Source organism: Chamaea fasciata, unplaced genomic scaffold, assembly GCF_029207755.1.
Source record: "Chamaea fasciata isolate MVZ Bird 193981 ecotype frontalis unplaced genomic scaffold, bChaFas1.0.hap1 SCAF_1, whole genome shotgun sequence".
Classification (NCBI taxonomy): Eukaryota; Metazoa; Chordata; class Aves; order Passeriformes; family Sylviidae; genus Chamaea; species Chamaea fasciata.
In genome coordinates, this window is record NW_027094086.1 from 137,332,447 (window position 1) to 137,356,652 (window position 24,206).

The 24,206-nt window shown below is 40.5% G+C and overlaps 1 non-coding gene across 1 annotated transcript; it reads right to left on the reverse strand.

The window, feature by feature from the left end:
- Positions 1-2,612: 2,612 nt before the first annotated feature.
- Positions 2,613-2,686, reverse strand: TRNAN-GUU (transfer RNA asparagine (anticodon GUU)). The gene has a single exon. It is a non-coding gene; the product is annotated as a tRNA-Asn (tRNA).
- Between the last annotated feature and the right edge of the window lie 21,520 nt (positions 2,687-24,206).

Here is a 24,206-nt window from a genome sequence, read left to right on the forward strand (position 1 = left end):
AATAGTGGGTGTATTGTATGCAGGGATGTGCAAGAGGTCCTTCAGCCTACCTCAGCAAGTAGCAGAGGGATAATGGAGAGAGTGGTTTGCTCTTCATCAAGTAATGAGAATGTGTCCATGTCCATTTTATACACTAAAACTCTAAACCACAGTGATGTAACTAAGAAATCTTCCCATGATCGTGAAGGACTGTTAAAACTGAAGTTGCTTCCAGTTGATTTACTCTAGTCAATAAAGTACTGATTAGCAGTTTAGTACTCAGGCCTGGCAGGTGTTTTTTGTAGGCTTTACGCTAGCCTGGAAGAATATGGCACAGCACTTGCATCTTCTTAAATTTACACTTGAGAATACTGTTAAATGTTGTTACAGTTTTGTCTTGTATTTCTTCTACTGCTGTTTTAAAAAGGGAGGTGGGGCAGGCTTCTGATGGAGGTTTCAAGATGCTGGGGTTTTTATTGCTAGCAGGGCTTTTGTCCAAACTACAGCATCACTTTTCCTGTTCTCCTGATGCAATAATGAGATCAACAGCTGGCTCAGAGTCTTAACTAAATGAAAATGGGAGTTCAGTGAGTCCCCAGACAATAACAGCGACTGCCTCATCAGCCATGGCAGAACTTCAGGGCATGGCGGTCTGTGTACCACAGTGATAACTGCTCTGTATGATTCCTTTTTGGTTCCCTTGTTTGCCAGTAACCTGATACATAGTGAGCTACAATAACCCCTCTAATTTTGCCCTATAGTTTGGTGCAGTAATTCTATGATTTGAGGCCTAACTGATAATTTTTTTCAAAACGTTAAAAACTTGGACAACCTGTGTTGTGATCAATACAAGTTACTGCCATTTAGCTACTGGAGGATTGATGCAAGTGGTCCTGGTGTTGTGTCCATCCTGTCCAAAGTCCCTGTGGTAGGTTTGTGTCTTGCTGTCCTTCTGCTGCCTTACTGATGCCTTAGTAGTGCCTTATTGATGAAAGCATCAATAAGCAATGTTAGCATGAGCAGGACTTTTTCACGTTGCTAGACAAATCACTACATACATTTCAGACCTAACTGAGCCTAGAGGGGCAAAATATAAGGTGTTTTTCCAGGCCACTGTCCAGCAGTGGGAGAAAAAAGAGAGAAGCTCTCCATTGAAACTTCCAATTTTTTATTTTTTGTTTCTACCCCCTTTGTTTGTGAGTACCTGTGGCACCTTAATTAAAAATTTATGAAGTGTTACATGGCCAAAGAACTGTGAAGATGTGTTTTTAAACTACTGCATGCATGTATTCTGTGATTGATTTAATGCAATGGAAATTTTGTCCATATCCTTGTGTCTGAGTAACATCTGGTCCTTTCTATTAGAGTGAAAATGGTCACAAGTGAGTAAGCACGTTTTATGTGCAATGATAGCAAAATTCCCAGTCAACTTTTAGAATTTCTTGGGTCTAGTTCTTTATTTTAGAAGCTTAAAACAATCTCAGAAGAGTTTTAAAACAGAAGTGTCAAATCAGGATTGGAAGGAAACTCTTCTAGTGTTTTCTGTGTATCATCAGCTCTGGATTTACTAGCATCTGGTAATGTCTGCTTGGATCCTTTTGATAGGAGTGCTTGGTTCCCAGTTCTTAATGCTTGCCAGGCTGGACTTTCTGAGGAATGCAGCTATCCAGATGTTGTTGACAGCACGAAATTTGTTCTTTAACAGTAATGAGAATGTCCAGATGTAGCTACTTAGGATTAGGAGCGAAGCTGTGAACTGGGGTTCAGGGAACAGCAGTAGCAGCCCCCCAAACTGTGGAGAGTTTTTAATAATGTCTAATACATTGTGTACACAAAACAAGCTATTATAATGCATGGTATAGTAAGTATATTTAATATAGCTAACAGTACTTTATTAATACAATTTAATAAAATACATAAATGTATAAGCTTTTTATATCAGGGATTATCTATAGTCTCTTGAAATTCAGCTTTAGACATAATTATTTTTGTTCAGGTTAGGTGATAGATAGATAGATAGATAGATAGATAGATAGATAGATAGATAGATACATGGTAAGCCTGTAGGCAGGTGTCATCCAGAAGACCAGGAGTAGTAAGGATGCTTATGCAAGAAACATGGAGGGAACCTGAGGGACTGGTATAAAGTTGTCAGGAGAGGCTTAGGTTGGATATTAGAAAAAGGTTCTTCACCCAGAGTGTGGCTGGACACTGGAACAGGCTACCAGGGCAGTGGTCACAGCACCGAGCCTGACAGAGTTCAAGAGTTTGGACAGTACTCTGAGGTACATGGTGTGAAATCTTTGGGCTGCCCTATGCAGGGCGGGAGTTGGACTTCAATGAACCTTTTGGGTGACTTCCAACTCAGAATATTCTTTAGAGAGCTGAGCTTTCCCCAGTTGAGCTGGAGTTGAACTTTCCCTGGAAATGGACCTGGGGGTTCTGGCAGACACTGAGTGAACAGAAGCCAGCGAAGTGCCATTGTGACAGGTCCCTTTCTGTGAAGCTGCTGTTCAGTGGGGTGTCCACATCATGTACTGGTGCCTGTGGTTATTCCTTCCGTGGGCAGGACTTGGCGCTTCCCCTTACTGGGCTTCACGAGGTTCTTTTTGGCCCTTAAAAGGAATCTCCTCCGTCCCTGGGTGGGCTCGAACCACCAACCTTTCAGTTAACAGCCGAACGCGCTCGCCGATTGCGCCACAGAGACCGATGTGTTGCATTTCCCAGAGGAGCTGAATTGCTGACTGTGTTCAGTAAGTGCTGCTGGTGGTGTCTGCATGTGCTGAACAATGACACTGGTACTGCCGACACACTGCTGCAGCAAACCTGACGTGCTATTGTGTCAGAATACAGGGGGAAGAAATGCCGTTACCTCCTGTGGGGAGTGAAAAATGAGATTTTCTTTTGAAGCAGCTCACTGCTTACCTCTCTCAGGAGAGGAGGTCTTGGGGTCGTGTCATGCCAGGCAATTTGCTAGTGGTTCCAAGTTAACAGCACTGTTTCTTGTGTTTCTTGTGCTTTTTGTGCTTCTGGAAATTTACAGCTATAAGAAGTCTGAAAACTTGTGTGGCTTGTTAATTGTATGTTAATGCAATTAAAGCAAAATACGCAAATGCTTCAGAACGTGGATTGTGAGACATCAAACTTCCTGACTGCAGAATTCTCGATGCAGCTGGGAGCTGGGGATAAGAGGTGAGAGTGCTGTTGGGCAGGTCTTAATGAACAGGGAAGATTTCATGATGAAACTTGCATTTTTAAGCTTCTGCAAAGAAACAAGATGTTATCAATGCTAGTGGGCATATGTATTTTTTTACTGTCAGTTGTCAGCCAGGAAAAGGTGGAGCCTCCTGCTCTCTGTATTGCTGGAAACAAAAGGATTTGAACTACTGAGATAGATGGCAGGAGCTGAGTTCTGTTCAGCTAGTGAGTCTGTACCTGGTATGTCTAGTTTTCTGCCAGAACAAAACTGTTTTAGTATCCAACCTTTTTGTTGTTGTTCATTTGGTGAAGGAAATACAGCAAAATGTTGGCTTGAAAATGGTTGTATTGCTTTTGAAAGTTAGGAAGCTTAATCTCTGCAGGGCTGTGCTTTGGAGTGCTGCTGGAAGCTTTGCTGGTGAAGTTCTCCTGTCTTCCTAGGCTGCAAAAGCATAGACAGATATGTAAACTGTAGAAGGGATTGGAGCAACTTTCTTTTTGAGAGATAGGAACTGTTAGGTGGAGAAAAATGTGCTCTCAGTAGCAGCAGTAAATGGCCTTTCCTAGCAGGGAGTATGGCAGTGAGCTGATTCCTTTCCTATCTTCTGGTATTTTAAGCTGTACTGTAAGGCACTCTACACCGTGTGCCTCAAAACTGTGGGGCAGGTCTGTCCCACAGTGTACTCTGGGGTCTTACTGCTCCAGCTGCCCCCCTGAGGAACTAAAGTGCTGGTACTTGGCTCCTATCTGCCCTGCACTCTGGGTTACCTGTCAGGATCCCTCATATAAGATGAGGGTGGAGATCCAGGTTTGATCCTGAGCTGGATTTGGAGGGTGACTGGGCTGTATGGACCTGGCGTGGCCTGTGTTAAGTGCTAAAGAGAGAATCCGCTCCTTTTTGCCTCCCCCACCCCCCAGCTGCTTGCAAGTCAGATGGGCATAATGGTCCCTTTTCTGGACTCCACCATTGCTCAAGTGCATGTGTGCATTGCATGAAAAATGATACTTAATCATGTATAAAATAACTTTCAGATGTGAGAGTTTGTGTGTGTTCTCATGCTCTGTAATTTCCACCTCCCTTGCAGCCTCTACTGTAGGCTTTGCGAGGGAGGGTTAGATGAGTTTGCCACCAAGCAGAACTCTTTCCTCCAGAGCTTTTATCTTTTAAATTACCTATTGAAAAACTCTCCCATTGCCTGTGCACTGCGGATATCTATCAAGTCCTGTCAAATCTCCTAATCCGTTTTCATCTTATGGTACAATTTACTTTTATCCCAAAACACATCTCTCCAAATTTTCCAAAGAAAACACTGGGCACTATAGAAAGATTGTTTTAAATGAAGGTGTTTGGAGAAATCTGTTAGGAAAGTAAAAAAAGTTGAAGAAAAGGAAAAAAGGCAATGTGTATTATATATATATATTTAAAAAGATCTTTCATGCTCTGATTAGAGACTAAGTGGACCCTTGAAACCACAGTCTCTTTCCTCATTGAAATTTTATGTCTCTCAGTTAATAAAGGGCCATGAAAGTGCTGGATTTTTTATTTAAAGTCCAATGTGAACATTAGAAGATCTTTTCAGGCATAACAGAAATATACTGCTAAATGGGACTTGCCGTACTGATACAAGAGAAGATATTTGTCCTGAGCACCTGCAGCTGCCCCTCTCCAAATCTTGTGTTTTCCATAATCATTAGTCCTCTGCAGTGCATAGAGAGAGGCTTGCAAAGGCAGTGCAAGATGAGTCTTGATTCCTGTAGAAGCACTTAGGTGGCAAACTCCCTTGGAGTATTTGGGCACAAATTACTTGTGTAAAAACTTACAAGGACACAGAAATCTGCAGCTTAAACTAACACACCTGAGTTCCCACTTAGTGTCCTTGGTGCCAACCACTTTTTTCCCCCTAGTTCAGTAGTTGTAGCTTTCCTGTATTAGTTCACAGGTGCTCTATATAAACTTCATTTAGGTGCATATGGGGAGATAGGGATTATGGCCATTATGTTGTAGGAGCCTTGGTTGCATACTACCCAAATCTAGCTAGTACAGCTTAATAATGTGGAGTTATTGCATTGAAGCTGTTCATTCTCAGTAGGAATTTTTTAATGTCTTCCCTGGTTACTAGTGGGTTGAAAACCCTTTCATGAGGAGGAAGAGGATAAAGAAGAGCTCAGATCAGGTAAAATGAAGTGTTTGACCAGTGATTGTATTTTATGGCTTGGTGCAAGGTCCAGAGGGGCTGGGGAGGCACAGGTTTGCTGTTAGAGTGTCAGTGTTAGCTGCTTTGGGAGGGCCTAGGAAGACACTTGGCTCCTCTCATACTGGTCATACTCCTTTCAAAAATATTTATGATTTTTGGAATCTAATGATTTAGATGCTCAAGCTTAATATTGTGTCCTAGGTCATGACAAGAAAGCTGAACTTGCCTGAGCCCTGTGTTCATACCAATGCAGTATCTTGGCCTTGCTGAACACTCTCCTTTCGCAGGCAGTCCTTATCTGAAAACTTGCTTTCCTATGAAGCATAACATGGAAATCTGTGGGAGAAATTTCCTTTCAGAACAAAATCAAAATCTCTCAGCAAATCTCTCCGGTGTTCTGCAGATTCATCTCGTTGTGACTTACGGATGGTGAAATTAAACCTTTTTGCTGGCTTCAGGCTTTAACTGGCTTATTTTCATTTATTTTAGCATTTTAAAAGTCACACCTTTAGTAAAACTGGTTCAAGCTGGCCATGTAGAGAAGTCCACAGATGGAACACACTAAATGACTGCCTGAAAACTGGGCAAAATTGATGACTCTATCCTGTAGTGGTTGAATGGCTCCAGCTGGCTTTTGTTTTATCTTACAAGAAACCTCTGTCTGAGGCAGTGTCAGGATTAACAGCCTGGCTGGTTTGTTCCCTTTCTTGGAAAACTACTCCATTTGCCTTCCTGGATGCTGTGAAAGTTACTGTAAAATCAGAGGTGAAAAAGTAAGTTCCCCAAAGAATACCTCATCACAATAGGCAGATTTTTGCAAGGCAAGGAAATTCTTAAAAAAAAAATAAGTTATAACAGAGTAGACCAAGGAAGGTGAAGAAGTGCAGGAAAGGAGGAAGAGCAGAATGGGATTTGCACCAAGTGCTTTTCAAGTTCTCTTCCATAAGATGGCAGCAACTTATTTTATGAACTGGACTTGGGAGGCTGATTTGCTGAAAGCTCTACAGAAGAAGCATTAAGGCTAAGACTTTAATTCTATTTTCTTGGTACACGTCCCTTATAATTGTCCTGATATAGATCAGTTCTCAACCTTACTTTATGTGCAAAACTGTTTTCTGTTGTTGCACACAGAGGTCATTTTTTAACATATTTTTTCTAAATACAGGCACAGATGCTTTTGCATTTGTAAGAGTTTAGTATGCAAGATGTAGGGACAGTGACAGAGTTGTTTGTCCTATTTTGATATTTTATAAGTGTTTCACTTTGTGTGACTATTTTGTTAATAATTTTCCAAGACAACTTGAGTTCTGTGAATAGAAGAGATAGAAAAACAGCTGGGATTTTCCTCTCCTCAAATGATTTGAGTTCAGTTTCGTGACATAACTGTTTTCAGTGGAATCAAGACACTCGTTTTCTTTTGAAAAGGGAGACTGTGGAAAGTGGGGATTTCCCCTCCCCCTCAACAGAAAACAGTGGAAGGAAAAACATATGGGAAGAACTATTTTCTGAAGTCTTATGACATAAAGGATTTTATATTTCAGCTATTTCACTTTCTCTTCTAAACGTTTTCCACATTTTCAGTGACACCCTCAGTGGTGTGTGCAATACAGTTTTGCAGTTTGACTGTCTCCTGTTCTTTCATGCATTTTTTCTCCGCAGATGAGCGTCAGACACTTATCCTGTTAGTACTAAGTACTTAACAGTCATAAACTGCTGTAATACCCACTAATAGAAGATTTTGTTTAAGTACAAATTATGAACAATCTTCTCAGGGTTTGTGTTCATTCCGAGTAGCTGGATAACATGGGAGGAGCGAAAAGCAGCCTGTTTTTGCTTTCCCTGGTGCTTATGCTTACAGGCTAATGTTAGTCATCTGTTTTGGTTTCCTGTGGCCCATTAGTATCCAATCTATCAAGTGCGCAGGAGCCGCAGTAGCAAAGTTGTAAACTTGAAGACTCAAGGAACAAGACTGTAGTATTTTCTTTCTGTTAATTATTAAATTAAACTGTTTAAGTTCTGTGATTCTGATTTCTGGTGTTGATGTACTGTTGCAGTACAGCCCAAATGGGGTCCACCACGAGTCAGTTCTGACATTGCTCCCCTGTCCTCAAGTTCATGCTCTGGCTTGCTGAGGACCCCAGGGCTGGATCTTTTCTGGAACTGAGTGGGCCAAGCACAGCAAGTGTGAGCAGTTTCCACAGATGTGCTGGGAAAGGGATGTGCCCAAATTACTAATGACAGGAGTCTGATAGTTTTAGTCCCGAAGGAGAATTTGGGTGTTTAGAGGCCAAGAGCAACTCTCTCTTAACTGTTGGACCTGCTTTTCTACTGAAAACATTGACTGAGATGAATTGCTTTAGCCCTTTCTTCCTTTCTCTGAACTATGCCCCACGTTGAACTAGGAAAAGAAAGACTTTGAACTCACAAATTTTGGCCAGTAAAGTTTAAAGTCTTCAAAGAAGTTATGCTTGGCAAGAAATGCAGTATTTTAAGGGATCATTTCATTGTTACTGGTGTGCAGTGCGTGTGTTGCCTGATTTATACCAAGGAGACTCCTGGAATGTGTGTCCTGGTAACTTCTTTCCTTCTTTCTTTCTTTCCAATTAACTTTAAAGAAATGAAAAGAGAGATGAAAGCAAGTTATTTGAATAATGTTTGAAATGTATTTATTCTAGACAGGTTCACATTCTTTTCAAGAGTCCACTTTCTTCCACTTTTGGAATGGAGTCTTTTGCACCTCAGATTATTTGCCTTGTGATAGCATCCAGAGATCTTGGTCAGGATGGCTCCAGAGGACTTGGGGAAACAAAATGGGTGAAATGAAAAGTAATGAGAGCAGTTTGGAGTGTATGCAGGGTTGGCTTGTGGCACTGAGCACAGGAACAGATCAACACAGAGCTGGAGCCTGAATGGGGAGGACCAAGCTCAAAGTAAAATGCCTGGTTTATTCCGTTTAGGTGGAGTGAATGAGCCTGAGAGGGCTGGCCCTACTTGTAGCTGAGTGTTAGCTTAAGGATGGGGCTTTTCGTGGCCACATACAGTGCCTTTGCTTTTCTTTCCTGCAAAGTTTTCTTACAGAACAAGTTAATGGCAATAATTTTGGTTAGTAACTAATTCCTTGGAGCAAATATCTTGAAGTCAATTGAGTATCAGATGTTGTCACATATTACTTTGTTTTGGTGTTTAGCCACAAATAACTCATGACAGTATTTGTATTATAGTACACCATAATTTACTTTAAGCAAGCATGTAATTCCTAAGAGACAGAGTGGCATTGGGCTTATGTGTTCTTTGGTCTGCTCTGTATTGAATCCAGCACAATGGGTGCAGCTGGTTGATTTACTGTCATCCTAAAAGAATTCACACAGGCTGCTGAAAAAAAAAGCAGGCCATGGAAATAAATTGTAACTGTGTTCTTAAATATAGGGCTGCAATGCACGCAGAGTGTGTATAGTGCTATTGCCTGCTGAACTTTTTCAACTGTCTTGAAGCCTTAACGTCCTGTGGAATAAGCAAAAAATAAGAGAACCCTGTAGAGTAAATACCACTAAACAGTAAATTCTGTGAAATGCTCCTTTCATGTGAGACAGGTGGAAGTTCAGGATTCCAGTGCAGTTCCGGAGAAATGTGAAATTCATAGCAAGCATGAAGGTATTCTGTTTATTGGCACAATGGTTTAAGTAAGAGTGAGAAATCCAATAAATCTGTTAAAATCTTTCTTCTAGATGGAGGTAACTTTTGGGCAGTTTTCAAGTCTGCTGTATATCAAAGCAGTTTGCTACTTCACTGCCTGTTCACGGGCTGGGTGGCCAAAAGAGTCATGGAGCTGATCAATAAGTTTAAAATAGGTTGGCCTGCAGTGGTATACACCAGAGCTGACAGTTGGTGCAAATATGCTTGTTCCTCTGACCAGATCCTGACATGACACTAGCACTAGGTGTTGGTTTGTGTTACAGAAAAATCGATAGAAATTCAGTGTTTTGCTTGATAAGCCAAATTATCTGGGAAACACGTAAAGGGTCGATGCTTGCTCCATTAAAGTTGAGAAATAGCATACACAGTCACCTCTGGCTTGCACCACTTCCAGCAAACTGACGTTGTCTTGATTTTGGAGAGGTTGTGTTTTAAAAGTGTCAGTATTCAACTGAGAGAGGCTATTTACTTTTTATTTACTAGACAAACCATGTGATTCCTTGCATTAGGATGTTCATTAATTCTGCTTTGTTTTAACTATGTCAGAAACCTACTAAAAAGGTTTCAGAAAAATTCCCTGTCAGATATTTCAATGTACTTTAGATGATTTATTTTATTCTATTTATAACTTGTATTTAAAATTATACTTGAATACATTCCTGAATATAGGCCTAAATAAATCATTTTTATTTCAAAAACAATGAAAGTAACTTCACTCAATACACAGAAGGATATTGCTGAGCAAGTGTAATGCTTGCTCCATGTTTTTGTATGCTGCTCTTGAAATAGTACCTATGGCAACTCTAAGTCACATTTTTCTGGTACAATTGTCCCCAGTGCTGCAATAGGATCTGCCTGTTAGGAAGCTTGCAGCCCTTGAATCCCACTGAGCTCTGGGGGACTTTGTATGAGGATCCTGAGGATCTGTGCCAGGGTCAACTTTGTTGCAAAGTGGAGGCTGCAGTGCTGAAAATGGAGAGACAAGATGGGTTGAGAAAATTTGAGCCCTCTTGTAGTGTCTCCTGCCCAGAGAAATTACATCTTTGGGTCTTCCAGGGTTTAAGCAGGTTATATTTCCTAGTCTTATAGTATTTGATTAAAAGATAGTTAGGAGTGTACTAAAGAGGCAAAAACCCAGAAATTTTCCCTACCCTGATGGGTTGGTGCAGGTTGATGCCATTTACCTTAGCATGCCTGTTGTTGGAAAAACTGGTACCAGTAAAATGTGTACTAGTAAGAAGCCAATTTATGTACCAGAAATGACTACATGTGTTACATAATTACAATACCTGCCCCAACTGCTGAAAGCTATTGCTGCTGGGCCTGCTTTTAATCTAGCATCGTCTCTTCAGCTTACAGGATGAAATGTAGCTGGGGAGCCTTATGAGATCCAGATGGGAAGCCTGGCTGAAGGGCTGCTGGGGATGGAGACTACCTTGTCCCACTCTGAGCCAAGTGTACTGTGTGTCTTTGAATGATACCTTAATCCGTGATAAAGACAGACAGCTCACTTTTCCAAAATCAAAACCATATTCATCAATGGTAGCCTCTTTCCAACACAATATAGGCTACTGCTCTGAGAGATGCTGTCTGGAACAGCTTGATACAGGCAGAACTAGATGACTACACATGGATAAGATAAAATCATTCAGCTACCTAATAAATAAAGTTGAAAGATGTTCTAAGATGATACAAATTCAAGTACTAGCTTGATTTATTTTCCCAGAGGGATGTTTGCTCCACCTTTCAGTCACTGAATCCTGATTTATGGTGCACATTTTTAGACTTGATTTCTTCCCCCCTTTTAAAGAAAGAAAACCTTTAAAATATAGCTAGTTGACCTAGTGCTCTGTCCAGCTAGCTTCATACTGCTTAAATTAATACAACTCATTCAAAACTGTTGTTGAATGGATAGGTTTTTAAATCAGGAAGAATTCAGCTATGGTAAATAAATGTTATTACTATATTCTAGAATACCAGTAGAAGTAAAGTCAATAAACTCTAAAGGCAAATAAATTAAAGAATTCTTATGCAGAATGATTTTCCTCTTGCCATCAAGGGAAAAGATTGTATTTTACACAGGAACTGAGATGTTTCCCTTTCTGTGGTCCTGTGTGGATTTAACTAAAGCAGCAACTAAGAGAAACAGGAGTTTCATAAAGAAAGCCTTGTTGATAATTATAGAGTGGTTGTAAGCATATGTTCATAGCCTTTATTTTTCTTGTTCAGAATTTTATTATGGATCTTTAAGTTTCAAATGACTCTTGATACTTTGCATGTGTGAGACAGATTCTAGATAAATAAACATAACTTATTATTTTTAGACAATACTTCAAATGTATATTTTCAAGGGTGTGTTCTTTGTTTGACCACATATTACTCCTATAAATCTATAAACTATTTTAAACCAGATTATCAGATTGTAAATAGGATAAAATGGAGCTAAAGGGAGAAATAAATACTTTTTCTAGTTAACAGTTCTAGTTGTATCAAATTGCCCATACATGGTGCAGGTATAAATTATGAATTGGTTGTTCAAGGTTTTCATCATGGTTGGAGTTTAAAAAAATCAACCACAAAAAACATAAGACATTGTGTTCATTTGCTAAATCAGGGGCTACATTTATATTTACAGAAGTAAGAATCTTTGACAGCCATCTTCTGAACAGCATGAAGTGTTTATCATCTACATATTCCATCAGGAGCAGAAAAATTTGATTGAGGAAAATATGAAACTTAGTGTACCAAGTTCTGTCTACAACGATAAAATACTTCCTTGGCTAGGATTCTGCCTGTTACTTTTTTAATATCTGTTGAACTCCAGTGGTGGAATTTTTTATAGCCCTGCACATGTGAACAACTTGGTGGTACAAGTAACCTTCAAGAGTAAGGCATTCATTGATCTGGAAGAAAAACTTTAAGTAACCTCCCTTCTTTTCAGGTGATGTTCTCCTTTGCAAACAATTTATATTAAACTCACAGTGTCCTTGACACTAAGGCTATGATTGGTACAGCCAGTACACTGTGTTATATGCCATAGCAGTTGAACCATTGTGTGTTGTGAATTATTTTCACAAGCCACTGATTCAAAAGGCTGTGGACTTCAGAACAGCATGTTTTGAAACTTTGAAGGCTTAACAAAAGACACTCAATCCACCAGAAAAATGAGTCTTATGGGCACGGTTTGTAGTGCTGCTGCCTGCAGCATTGGGTGGATATCCAGATATAAGAATCATACTTCTGTCTTTGCTGTAATTTATTATGTCCACGTTTTGCTGGAACTGGTAGCAAAATTAATCATATCAGTCCTTTTTCTTCTTTTTTTCTATATTTAAAAGGTTAAGATTTCAGAGAGCCGGGTCTTAAGCTGTATTCCTTCTGTTTTGAACTTGTAGTGTCTCCATTTGCATATGACACCATGAATTTCTTTGATTTATTATTTTAGTCAGGGAATAAGAAAAACATTCAAAGCCTACTGTAGGTTCTGACAAATAAAATTACTGATTTCTTACATCTGAAAAGCCAAGTACCCATAGTCTGGCTGGTTCAGATTTATCTAACTGCAAAGGTGTTAGACTGCTTCTTATTCATGCTTCATTTGAGATTCCAACCATTTAAAGAATGTTATCCTACTAGTATGTTCAATCCATCTATTTTATTGCACATACTTTGTTATCTAATGCCACACAGAGTTTTCAAGGTGGGTTAGATTAAGTAAAAAGGCAGCGTCAACTATTAATATCTACAACTTAAACCAGACCTGATGGAGTAAAGGGAAAAACATTAATCACAAGATGCCAGTGTGCCAACAGTGAAACTTGCCCTTGCATGGTAAGACAGGTCCTACAGGCTGGTAGAACTTGGTTTTGGTCTGACTCCTGGGGATGTCTTGAGCAGCAATCGGCCTTCTGCCACTGCTGCACTGAGAAAGGTGGTGGACAGTGGTGCCCAGACCCAAACCCAGTGATGGACTGCAGGCAGGGAGGGATGGTGCCCTGTGACAGCCAATCTAACAGTGGGAAGAGGCACAACCTTGGGAGAAAGTTACACTTAAACCTCAGGCAGTGCAGAAAGGGGAGCTGTGAATGACATCAGCTGTGGAGACTCACAGGGCCAGAGCTAAAAATGGCCTGATTTTTTATTTGCAGTTTCAAAGAGGTGTTTTGCATGGCTTAAGGCAATGCTGAAAGTGGGAGGTGATGAGGACATGAGTTAAGTCCCTTCTCCATCTGAGCCAATATTCTCTGCCTGTCATTTGCCTCATATACAATATGTTTCAGTACAAAGAACTCAGAGTGTATTGCTCCACAAAGAAGGAAGCTAAGCTTTTCACTATCTAATCAACATTTCCTGAAGAGTTGCCAATGTCTCCTGAGCAGAGTCATGATGTTTCTCCAATAAATAATGCCATTACTGACCTTAAACTTTCCCTGGACAAATGTCCTCCTTCCTGACAAGTGACATTTCAAACAGGAATATAAGCATTTAAGACAAGGACAGTGTGTTCTACAAAGCACATTCTTGGTGTTCTGCAGACAATAATATTTGAATTACTTGTGATGATAATTCTGGGGGATTTCATAATGCCTCAGTACATATGCCAGAATCCTGGATTTTTACCAAGAGGGTGTTATAAATAATAAACATCAGTTGCATTGCCGTCCACTGTAGCTAACTACTGTCTTGCATGCAGATTACTTTGTACACTTGTATTGCACCCAGACATATACAAAGTTTAGATTTCTCTTGAAAACTCTTGGTGTTTTGGTAACTAACTAAATGAATAAACATATAATCTTTCAGGAACTGGCAGAACAGCATCTAGTTCTCATTACCCGCTTTGTTTCTCTCCTCCCTTTGGCTCTCACCATAATTGAAGACAACTGCTCTGGCCATTCAGCCCAGCATCTGCAAGATGAAGTTATACATCTTCCAGACGTGGCACTCAGTTGCCAGCACTTTTCTTACCCTTTGGTATGCTTTGGGCCTCTGATTTGGCCTCAGAGCCATCTACCTGTCTCCAAGGCTGCTGCTGATGCACTTTTAACCATGGTGCATAGTATTGGATCCCTGTGTTGCTCTCTGTAATACTATGGAAAAGGAAAAGAATGGGGAATGCTGTGAGAGACAATTACATCGAGCTAACAGTGGGCTCATTTTATTTGGAAACATATCCAGAGCAATCTAGTTATTTCAGAGCTGATGTCAAGCTTTTTTCTGTGACAGAGATGCAAGCAGAGGAGTACTCTCTGCTGTCACGCCATGGGTCAGAGTACCTGCATATTTCTGTAACAGCAGCAGTTGATTTTCTATTTTAAGTAGAATGGTATTGCCAGAAAATTGTTATTGTTAACATTTGCATAGAGCAGGTTAGCTCTTTTAAGTGGCTTCATGCCACTAAGTAGGAATGTAACCACAATATAGCAGTTGATCCACAGAGAGGAAAAATAACCCTTCAAACCCCTGGCACCAGTTTCACATTAGAGCTAAATTACTGTAGCAGATTGAAATGACAAGACTCACATTTTTAAATGAGCATGTAAACAAATCATGTGCCCAGACTGGGACAGGCATCCTAATTTGCACATATGCCTTGGGATTTGTGCATGCACACAAAAACAATTAAAAAATAATCAGGCAAAAAAACATAACGCAAGACTGGAGAGATGAGTTTAATATTCTTACACCAGTAGTGTGTGAGAAGACCTAAGCAGACTTTCAGTATCCAGTGTTTTGTCTAAGAAGTAGTACCAGGACAGCTCACCAGAAATGCCCAAGGAAACTTGTTACGGCATGCATACATAAAGTGTATATATAGAGTGTATATAAAGTCTGCCTAGTCTAGAATATTTATGCATAAATCTACTCTAGAATAGAGGCCTCTTAATTGTCTTTTTCAGCTTTGTAGATGCGGTGCAAGAGGCTAGACAGTCTGCAGTCATTGGACAGGTCTGTTCCTCTCTCAGCAGATGAAACAAGAGTTGCCAGTTTGTCCTGGACTGCAGGAGAGCAAGTTGTCAGTTGAAACATTTCTTGTTGTTCTCCCTTTCAGGTGATGTATCCAGTAGGATTGCTTTATGAACAGCTCTTTAGGGGGCTGTTAGATGCAGGCAGCCCCTTTGTGCTTTCCCACATGCCTGGTGATAACCTCAGCAAGGCTGAGAGTGGCTGGCCTTTGCCAGGCTGTGCCCAGCTGAGGCCATGGTATCCTGCTACACACCGGGAAGGGTTCTTGACTAGCAAATCCAGGCTTTGTAAAATTATTCTATTTTGCCAGCCATGAATAAAGCACGTGTTTAAGTGGTGGAGATCTGCATGTCCTGGAGCACGGGGTGTGTGGTGGGGCACAGTGGCAGATGAGGCTGGATGATCAAAAGGTTGAGCCTGGCACCGGTGCCCTGCTGCCACCACAGCCAGGCTCAGCTGCAATGGGTGTAGCAGTTATTTGGGCTGCAAGGCCAGTGCTGGGGCTGGCTGTACAGTAGCCTCAAATACTAATTAGTGTCTTAGAGGTAGTTTCAAAACTGTACTGTCTTAATGCCACTCTGATTTCATACAATTGTTTTATATATCTGAATCTTTGGTAACTGGCCAAGTGGAAACCCCACTTTAAGGTGAAATCCATATATTTCTCAATGTAAAGACTGTTTTAATAGTTCACTAATATCATGCTGTCTGATGCTTTATTGTTATAGTATCTGACTTTCAAATATGATGACACTGTGAAGTAACTGTTCATGTGAGTTAGTAGAAAACTATGAATAGGGGATGGGAGCTCCATCGATCTATGTCTAAGCACAGATGAAGTGACTGACCCCGATCCAAAGGCCTTTCAGCTGAGCAAATTCAAGAGTTGTACTCAGTCGCTCAAACCCAGCTTATGTCTCACATTTATGCCTTTTATTTTTCTGTCTTGGGCAAAGCTGAACAGAAAGTTTTTGCTGTTGGTTAAGTGTACATGGAAATTTTCACTTCCAGCCCACTTGCTGCCAGTGTTACAATGCATATAATAATAATTTTTTTAAAAGAAACAAAAAAATCCTCTTCCCCACCCCTGTCCCAAACCATATAAAATGTCATGGGGTGGCTTTTCCAATAACATCTTGAACTTGTAATTCTGCGGTGTTGTCTCTGAGCCATTAATGAAACCCATATTGCAGGCATGGCCTTGAATAATGGAGGCAGGAGAAAGCAGCTGTATTTCCTATCCTCTGGCTCTGTGTTTTTCATTACGTGCTCGCTTATTTTTGTTTTGGGGTATATTTTCTGGAGCAAACAACCTTCCTGGGAATGGTCTGCTACAGAGACCAGGTTGAATGCCTATTGCTGGCTCTCCAAGGGTGCCAGATGTGAGACTGCAACCTGTTAAGCAAAGCACCAGGGTGCTCGTAAAGGAGAAGCAGCATTTTCAGGGTGAAAGTTCTGGCACAAATATTTGAATGACTGTGAGCATTGTTACTGAAAAACCAACCCAACCAGCATGATACTGCCGGAGTTAGCCTAATGATCCCAGCACTTTACATAGCTGATGATCACGACAGGTTTATTCCCTCTCAAAATGACACATTGGAAAAATATTAGCTAACTGTCTGTAGCCTGACTGGAGCGTCTCCTTCCAGACACATAATTGGTACTGTCACCTCTCATGCTGTATGGTATGCAAAGCTGATGCCTATGAATTTTGCCCATATGTTTTTTAAGTGCACTGGAGGCAGTCAGTCTTGAATTCTGAACAAATAGTGATGGGTCAATTAATAACGGACTGAAAAAGCACGAAATTAAAGCATGTTAGAGTGCATACATTAGCAAGATGGTTTTTCAACAAGCTGTCAGACAGCATATGTAAGAAAAGTAAAGCTGCTATGGTAGAGACAAAGAGGTTTCACTTCGATAACTAAAGCACAACTCGTCTTTGATCAGGTTTGCAAAACTGGATTCGCTTTGCTTTTTCCTTGCTTCATGCAATTTGTGTCTATCTATAGACATTGTAGTGGGGCAAAGGGTTGAAGCTCACATGGACCAAAGAGCTCTAGAGATGGCTTTAATCCCCTTCTAATCTATAGTATGCAAACAAATCTTCCCCCTAATTAAAGACTACAAAATTGAAAAAAAATTATTAGACATGGGATACATTTTTAAAGGATCAAAATAATATAGGCACAACACTGCTTGGTTTTTTTTGGCTCCTTAGTAACTAATTTCTCCCAAAATGTATCTGCACATTTGTAATGCAAAATGTTTTACTTCACATTAATGTAAGCGTGTTTATTTATGCAGCTTCATTTCCAATAAAAGCTACACTTTACAGTGCATCATGCAGAATGACAGCAGTGCACTGAATTGCAAGGTCACGCTATAGATCATACTCACTCTGCCAAACACCCAGTAAGGAATTTTGGAGTAAGCTGTAATAAGGGGCTGAGCAGTGAGCAGAGCCAGAAACAATACAGGTTAGAAAAATGTTTGGTTTATTTAGTGAAAGAAGAAAGAGTTTGACTTATTAGGGAGGCTTTTCCTACTGTATTCATTCTGGGTCCAGGTCCTGGAAAGAAAGCTTGGGATGGAACTTCCTGAAGCTGACCCTAATCTGTCCTCAGAGCCTCATGCGTCTTCCTCTAAACTGAGGGCTATGGGGTGTGTTTGAAGATCTAACCAGCAGCTTATGCTGTGAACTGTTATTTTACCAGACCCTCTCCTTTTTCCATTTCGTATGTGAGGCTACATGTCTGGTGAAAGGTGAAGTGTCATCCTCTGCACATAGATTAGGTGTGTGCTACTGTGCAGCTGAAAGCAGTGGGTCTAAATGGTAAGAATGCCTTATTCCAGGTGTTTGCAGCAGTAATTTGTCCTCCAGAAGAAAAATTTACCCTTGGACAGAGAGGGTGACCAAAGTAACAATGCACAGTGCAACCACTGTATGGGTTTGTGCATTTTCTGTCCGTGGAAAATCATTTGAAGATAACAGATGTCTAGGAGGCCAAGAAGTGCCAAAGCCAGTGTGGCAAATAGCTTCTCTTTAGGCGGGATACAGTTTTCAGGCCCCGTTTCAGATGTGGGACAAGAGAAGCAGCACCAATTATGAAAGCAGAGTGCCACAAGAGAAGTTATTGTCACACCCACACAAAACATGAGAGCAAAGTAGAATTTCACCATGCCAGGCTGTTCTCCAGATGTTGTTGGTGGGCTGTACCAAAAGCATTGAGTATGCCTATAGTAAACTGGCCTTGCAACAGATTCAAAGCTGAGCAACAACATATGGTATTCCCCAATAGACACAGCTGGTTATTTTGTGGGGGAATAGAAACTGGTGTGGTTGTACTGCCTGAGGGGGTGAATTTTGGACAGCACAGAGGTGGTGGTGCTAAGTTACAAATCTTACTTTTTCCTTGTGTTTTACCAGGGTATTTACTGCATAAGAAAGAAACCGGTGATGAAGTGAGAAACATCCTTGGTACAGACCAACTTATTTATCTAATTTTTTATGTATTTAGATGCAGAGAAAGCACAGGAAACTCATTTGCAGCAATGAAACAAATTGACAGCAGAAGACATTTCCAAGTCTCACTTACTGACTTTGACAGAACTGCCTCCTCCTTCAGACATGCTTCATCAGGGCTCTCATAGCACTGATTTGTTGACCAGAACTTTGGTTTGTTATTGCCTCTTTGTCCCTGTCAGGAAATCACATTTCTCTGGGTGGTTGTTATCGTCAGGTGCCATTGTAACATGGGATTGATAGTCTCAGGGCCTTGTCCCACTGTTGGCAGCACAAATCACCAGTTTTAATTCCTCATCCAGGGGACTTAATATCTGCACTTAATGCAAGTGTTCCTGATGTATTTGCCTGAATATTGTCATCATTTTCAGATGAAGTGAGGTCACTCAAGAGTGAGAAATGGAAAACTGGGATGGAGACAACTAAAGCAGGGTATTAAATGGTTGGTGATGAAAGTCCATAACAATAGAGAAGAGGTGGACGTGACTTTCTTTACATGGATCCATAAAGGAGCTAAGTGACTTCTATAGTTTATCCAGAAGAAGACTGGCTCTTTCAACCTGAACTTCAGCAAACCTAAGAAAGAATGGTATCAGTGGCCCAAACTGAAGTAGCTTTGATGAAAGTATGTTCTACCTCACCCTTTCTTGCTATCGTAGTTCTTCACACCTGCTGTGCATTACAGCTGCATGCTTTTGAACACAGCAGAGTCTCCAGGGTGTTACAGCAGGTCAGTCTCTCATTCTCCCTAGTCAATACACATCTCCACTCCTCTTGCACTGCAGTGCTTGTCTTCTGTTTGGAGCCTTTCAGTCTCATCATGCAAAAGGGTCCTGTTTATACCCAGCTTAAGGGAACTTCACAGTGATATTGCTTTTATAGTAAGCATTGCTGCCAACAGCCTGTTTCAAAGTTTATTGACAGCTCTTCATGGAACCTGTCATGTTGTTCTTGTTCCAGCCTACCAGATGACTGAGGACTACAATGTCAGGTCAGATAAGACACAGCTTTACTGTTTTAGCCCAGTCATGCCCTGTCAGATTGTCATTGTGTCCACCAAGATTTTACATGAAATAGTATTTACAGCTTAACACACTGAAAATGTTATCCATGCTGTCTGGCAATACAAGAAGCTATTAAGAAAGGGCAACCTCTGCTCTCTGTGCTGAGCTGGTATCTCAGATCCATGCTGCAAAAATTGCTGCATTTGTCTCCTGGACCAGACAGGCAATGACATTGCTCCCTCTGTGTTCAGCACTTGTGAGGCTTCAGCTTGAGTCCTGTGTCCAGTCCTGGGCCTCTCACTGCAAGAAAGGCACTGGGGTGCTAGGGCATGTCCAGAGAAGAACACAGCTGGTGAAGGGTCTGGAGAGTGAATAATTTGAGAAGCAGCTGAGAGAGCTGGGGTTGTTTAGCCTGAAGAAATGGAGGCTCAGGGAAGACCTTATCACTCTCTACAATTGCTTGAAAGGAGGGTGTAGCCAAGAGGGGGTCAGCGTCTTCTCCCAGGTAACCAGTGACAGGACAAGAGAACATGGCCTCGAGTTGTGCCAGGGAAAGTTCAAGTAAAACATCAGGAAGAATTTCTTCACTGAAAGGGTGGTTAGGTATTGGAATGGGCTGCCCAGGGGAGTGATGGAGTAACCACTCTTGGAGGTATTCAAGAAATATGGACGTGGCACTCAGTGCCTTGGTTTGCTTGACATGGTGTTCAGTCACAGGTTGGATTTGATGATCCTGGAGGTCTTTTCCAACCAAATGATTCTAGGATTTTATGGGTATTTCCCATCTATGCTGACCATCCCAATGCTGAGCTGTCTATTAATGTGTGACCTATCGAGATTAAGGCTGATGTTAGGAGCAGCTGGATCCTACTCTGATTTCAAAAGCAGTTAAAAAGTTATTGTTGATGGGCTTGTCAGTGTGTACAAGGCAGTGTCTGAACTTTAATGCTTCACTGGGACTTGTGCTCTTGCACAATATGTAAAGCAAAGACAGTTAACGTAGTGTGTTAACAGTCTGTGTACTGGTTAGGGATGGGTGGCTCTTGCTAGTAGAAGTTTCCTTTTGAGGAAGAGTTTCTCTGGACAGATTCATGTTTAAGTCAGTGATTACTGCTGTAATTTCATTACCTCTTAGTAAGTGAAGAAAAAGTGGATCTGACTGAAACTGAATAGATTGCTTTTATTGAATTCTTCTTTAATTAAAGCTCTTACTGCCTTTATGCTGTTTTGATGGTGTAGCACAGTTTAGATTTTTACACTGAATGACAGGAGAAGGGAGAAAAAAGAGGAAATGTTTATTTAATTCATGCTATAGAATGTAATGACAAGAGATTGTTTCCATACGTACTGTTTTTCTTGACCTTTTAACATTTGGAAATGTCAGGAAATACCATTACTGTAGGTCTATCCAGCTTTAATGTTACAATAACTTTATAGCTATTCACAAAGGAAATTATTATACATTGCCTGAAACAGTGAAGGTGTATGCAAGCATGCACACAGATCTCTCTTTCTCCCTTCCTGCCAAGTAGATCTCTGTGGCTGCACGCAGTCTCTGTTAAAAATGCAACTTTTGCGTCCTTGCAATTTTGACTTTACCAGACTTACTGAGACAGCAAATAGGCATGTTTCTGGGAAGTTTAAGGAAGCTTAAAATAATGTATGATGCATTTTGAATTACTGTGATTAGACATTTGCCAAAATTTCACAGGCTCTTCAAGCACAGATATTAAGCTTTGCTTGGCTTGAGTTGTTTTGAGAGGGCCTGTTGAGATTCAGGGAAGTTGAAAAGCTGGTACTTGGATCTTTGCATATTGTCTTGCCTTTAGAACTGAGGAAGAGGTTCCAGTCATGACTGGTACTCATGTCCCCAGAACATGGAAGCAGTGCTGCTGAAGCAATGCTCTCCCTGGCGGTGTGAGCAGTGCAGCACCCAGCTGTGTTGAGTTGTGTGTCGTGGAACAGCCCCAGGGGCAGCTGAGCATGGCAGGACTCCGTTACCTTGGACAGCACCAGGTGAGAAACTGATTTGTGATGGTGCCCTCGTCTCCCACAGAAACAGATCAACAGAGAGACCCAAGAGAAAGTGATTAACATCAAGCACTTTGCTTGTCAGATTCTGGCGTGGAACGTGAACCTTCAGTGGATTGAGAGGGATGGGGATTTTGTCCTTTGGTTAGAAAAAAAGAGCACAGTAGCTGATGGGAATTGACTCTTTCCCCTCAAAATCTCAGCTGAGGGCTTCAAGTACTAAAAGAGGGAAACTGAAACCAACAAACAGAAATATATGTATTTGAAAATATTTTAAAGTGTTAAAATTAATAGTGAGAATGGGCATAATTACTGCATGTTTTACAGAACCAAACCAAGAAAATGTTAGGGAATTACCTCTAAGTTTGTAATTAATTTTACACTGTCTTCTCAGAAATATCCTGAACCCTCCACTGTCTGGGGAAGGAAGCTCTTCTGCCTCCAGCAGAATCACAGTCAGTTGTGAATCTGGTTGATTTTACTTATCACATGTACAATTAAAAACCAGTGATAACTCAAAACACTCAAATAGAAATGCCTTACACAAAAATCGTAATCTGAACTAAATGAGAAAGTTTAGTTGTTGCCACTTCACAAGCTGAATTTGATTTTGAAACAAAGCAATTTTGAAATACAGAAAATGAGTAGTAATTGTCAGGTGTGATTTATTACTTTGCAGAAGTTTGGAAATGAGAACTGTGAAAAATGTCTACTTGAGAGTACCAACAAATCTCTTCCACTGCCTGAGATCAAGCTCACAGCTGAAGTTTGTATATATTGAAGAACAGATTTGAATAGAATAAATTTTAAAAGATTTTAATTTTGACAGAATTTGTTCATATTTATTTGTGCATAGTATTTTAACTATATATATATATGTATGCGTTTTCATAAGCATAATGTCATTTACAGAATAATCTGACTACACAGTCTTCCTTTGCAATTTGTTTGCATGATATCAGTATAAATAAAAATTATCTTCCAGATATACTGACCAAGAGGCTGAATTTAATTGTATCAGTCATACTTTGCTATGTGTCTTAAAATTATGGATATTATTAAAAACTTTGAATGGTAGTGGATTATTCTCATAATGATTAAATTTAAATCAAAATCATTAACAAATTTTATTTGTTATTCATTGCATCTGTTAGAGAAAAATCTAAATAAGCTTTAGAATGGGTCAAAAAAAAAAATCTTTGGTGGTCTTAGTATTTGTGCATATATACCTATACTGTGAATACTCACAAAAATACACATATGGGATTCAGTTCTGTGCTTGATCTCAGCCAGAAGGAGAAATTTCTACTACATGTGGATAGCCAGTTTTCACAGTTGTTGTTTCCAAAATTTTGTGAAGTTGTAAACTATACCTGACAGTTTGGACCGATGTAGTCATGCAGTCTCTATGTTAGTAGCTTGCATGTGCTTTATTACTTTGGCTGCATAATTATTTATGGTCTTTAAACATAAACTCAGACACTGTGATGTGTGTGAACACTAACACACGTGCTTCATTTAGAGGTGTAATGTGCTTCCAAATTATTACATGTGATTGCTGGCAATATCTGTTGTCTTTCTGACACCTTTTCCATCTAGATATTGAAAAATAATTTTCCATTATTTTCTAATCTGGTAGATTTCTGTTTTGTACAATTAAGCACAAAAATAGACTTTAATACACCTGATAATCAATCTAGTGGTGACCTACTTTGAGATAAGGTTTTGTACAGGTTTTTCTGGCCGATTTTTCATTTGTGAAGGATAGACGATTTATTGGCCCAGGTTGCTGCTGCTAGTGCCTAAAGCAGAAACAGTCCTTCAGTATGTTGGCCTGTTGAGAGTCCCCATGTGCTAGGACTGGAGTGATTCCCAGGGTGGGCCTCCTGCTGCAAGATGACCTAAAGGGAAACTATATAAAATAATTGCTTGGTGTAGATGTCTGGTATTCCTTGCGAAGGAAGCTAAAAGTTGGGGTAAGCCTCTGGAGCCCTCCAAATCAGACAGGCAAGGTTTGAAGCTGGATCATTTATAGCATAAGACATCTGAGATAACTGCTGGGCTAGAGACAGGGGGTGGGAGGGAAAGAAGGCAAACCTGCCTTCTCCTCCCCTCTCGGAGCCAGCTGATGAACCTTGGCTTCCGTAGGTGCCCATGCTACCGTGCAAATTTGCAGGAGCTGCAGTAGATATTTAATAACTAATTTTGTACTGTTTTGCTTGCTTCAAATCAAGAGGCCCTTTTATCCTTTGCAATCTGCTGAATTGAGCACTTGCTTAGCCATTTGTACAGCCTTGGTAATAGTTTTTGTAAAACGGTGCCCAATTTAGGTGAGGTAACTGCAAAACCCTTAATTTCATAGAACAAGTACATATCAAGCAGCAGATGTATGGGTGAAGTTATCTAAATAGCGGTAGCCTTCAAAGGGTCACAAAAGCTCATATATTTGAGGTACTGAGGCCTTGGTTTTGCAAAAGTGTCAAAAAGTCTGCAGCTGGCTGTGGTGGCAGGGACTGAAAGTCAGTGATCCACAATGAGGTATCGGCCATTAAACATGAGGCTTACTCCCTCCTCGCCTGCACTCTCTCTGCTAGTGGAAAAAAAATCCTG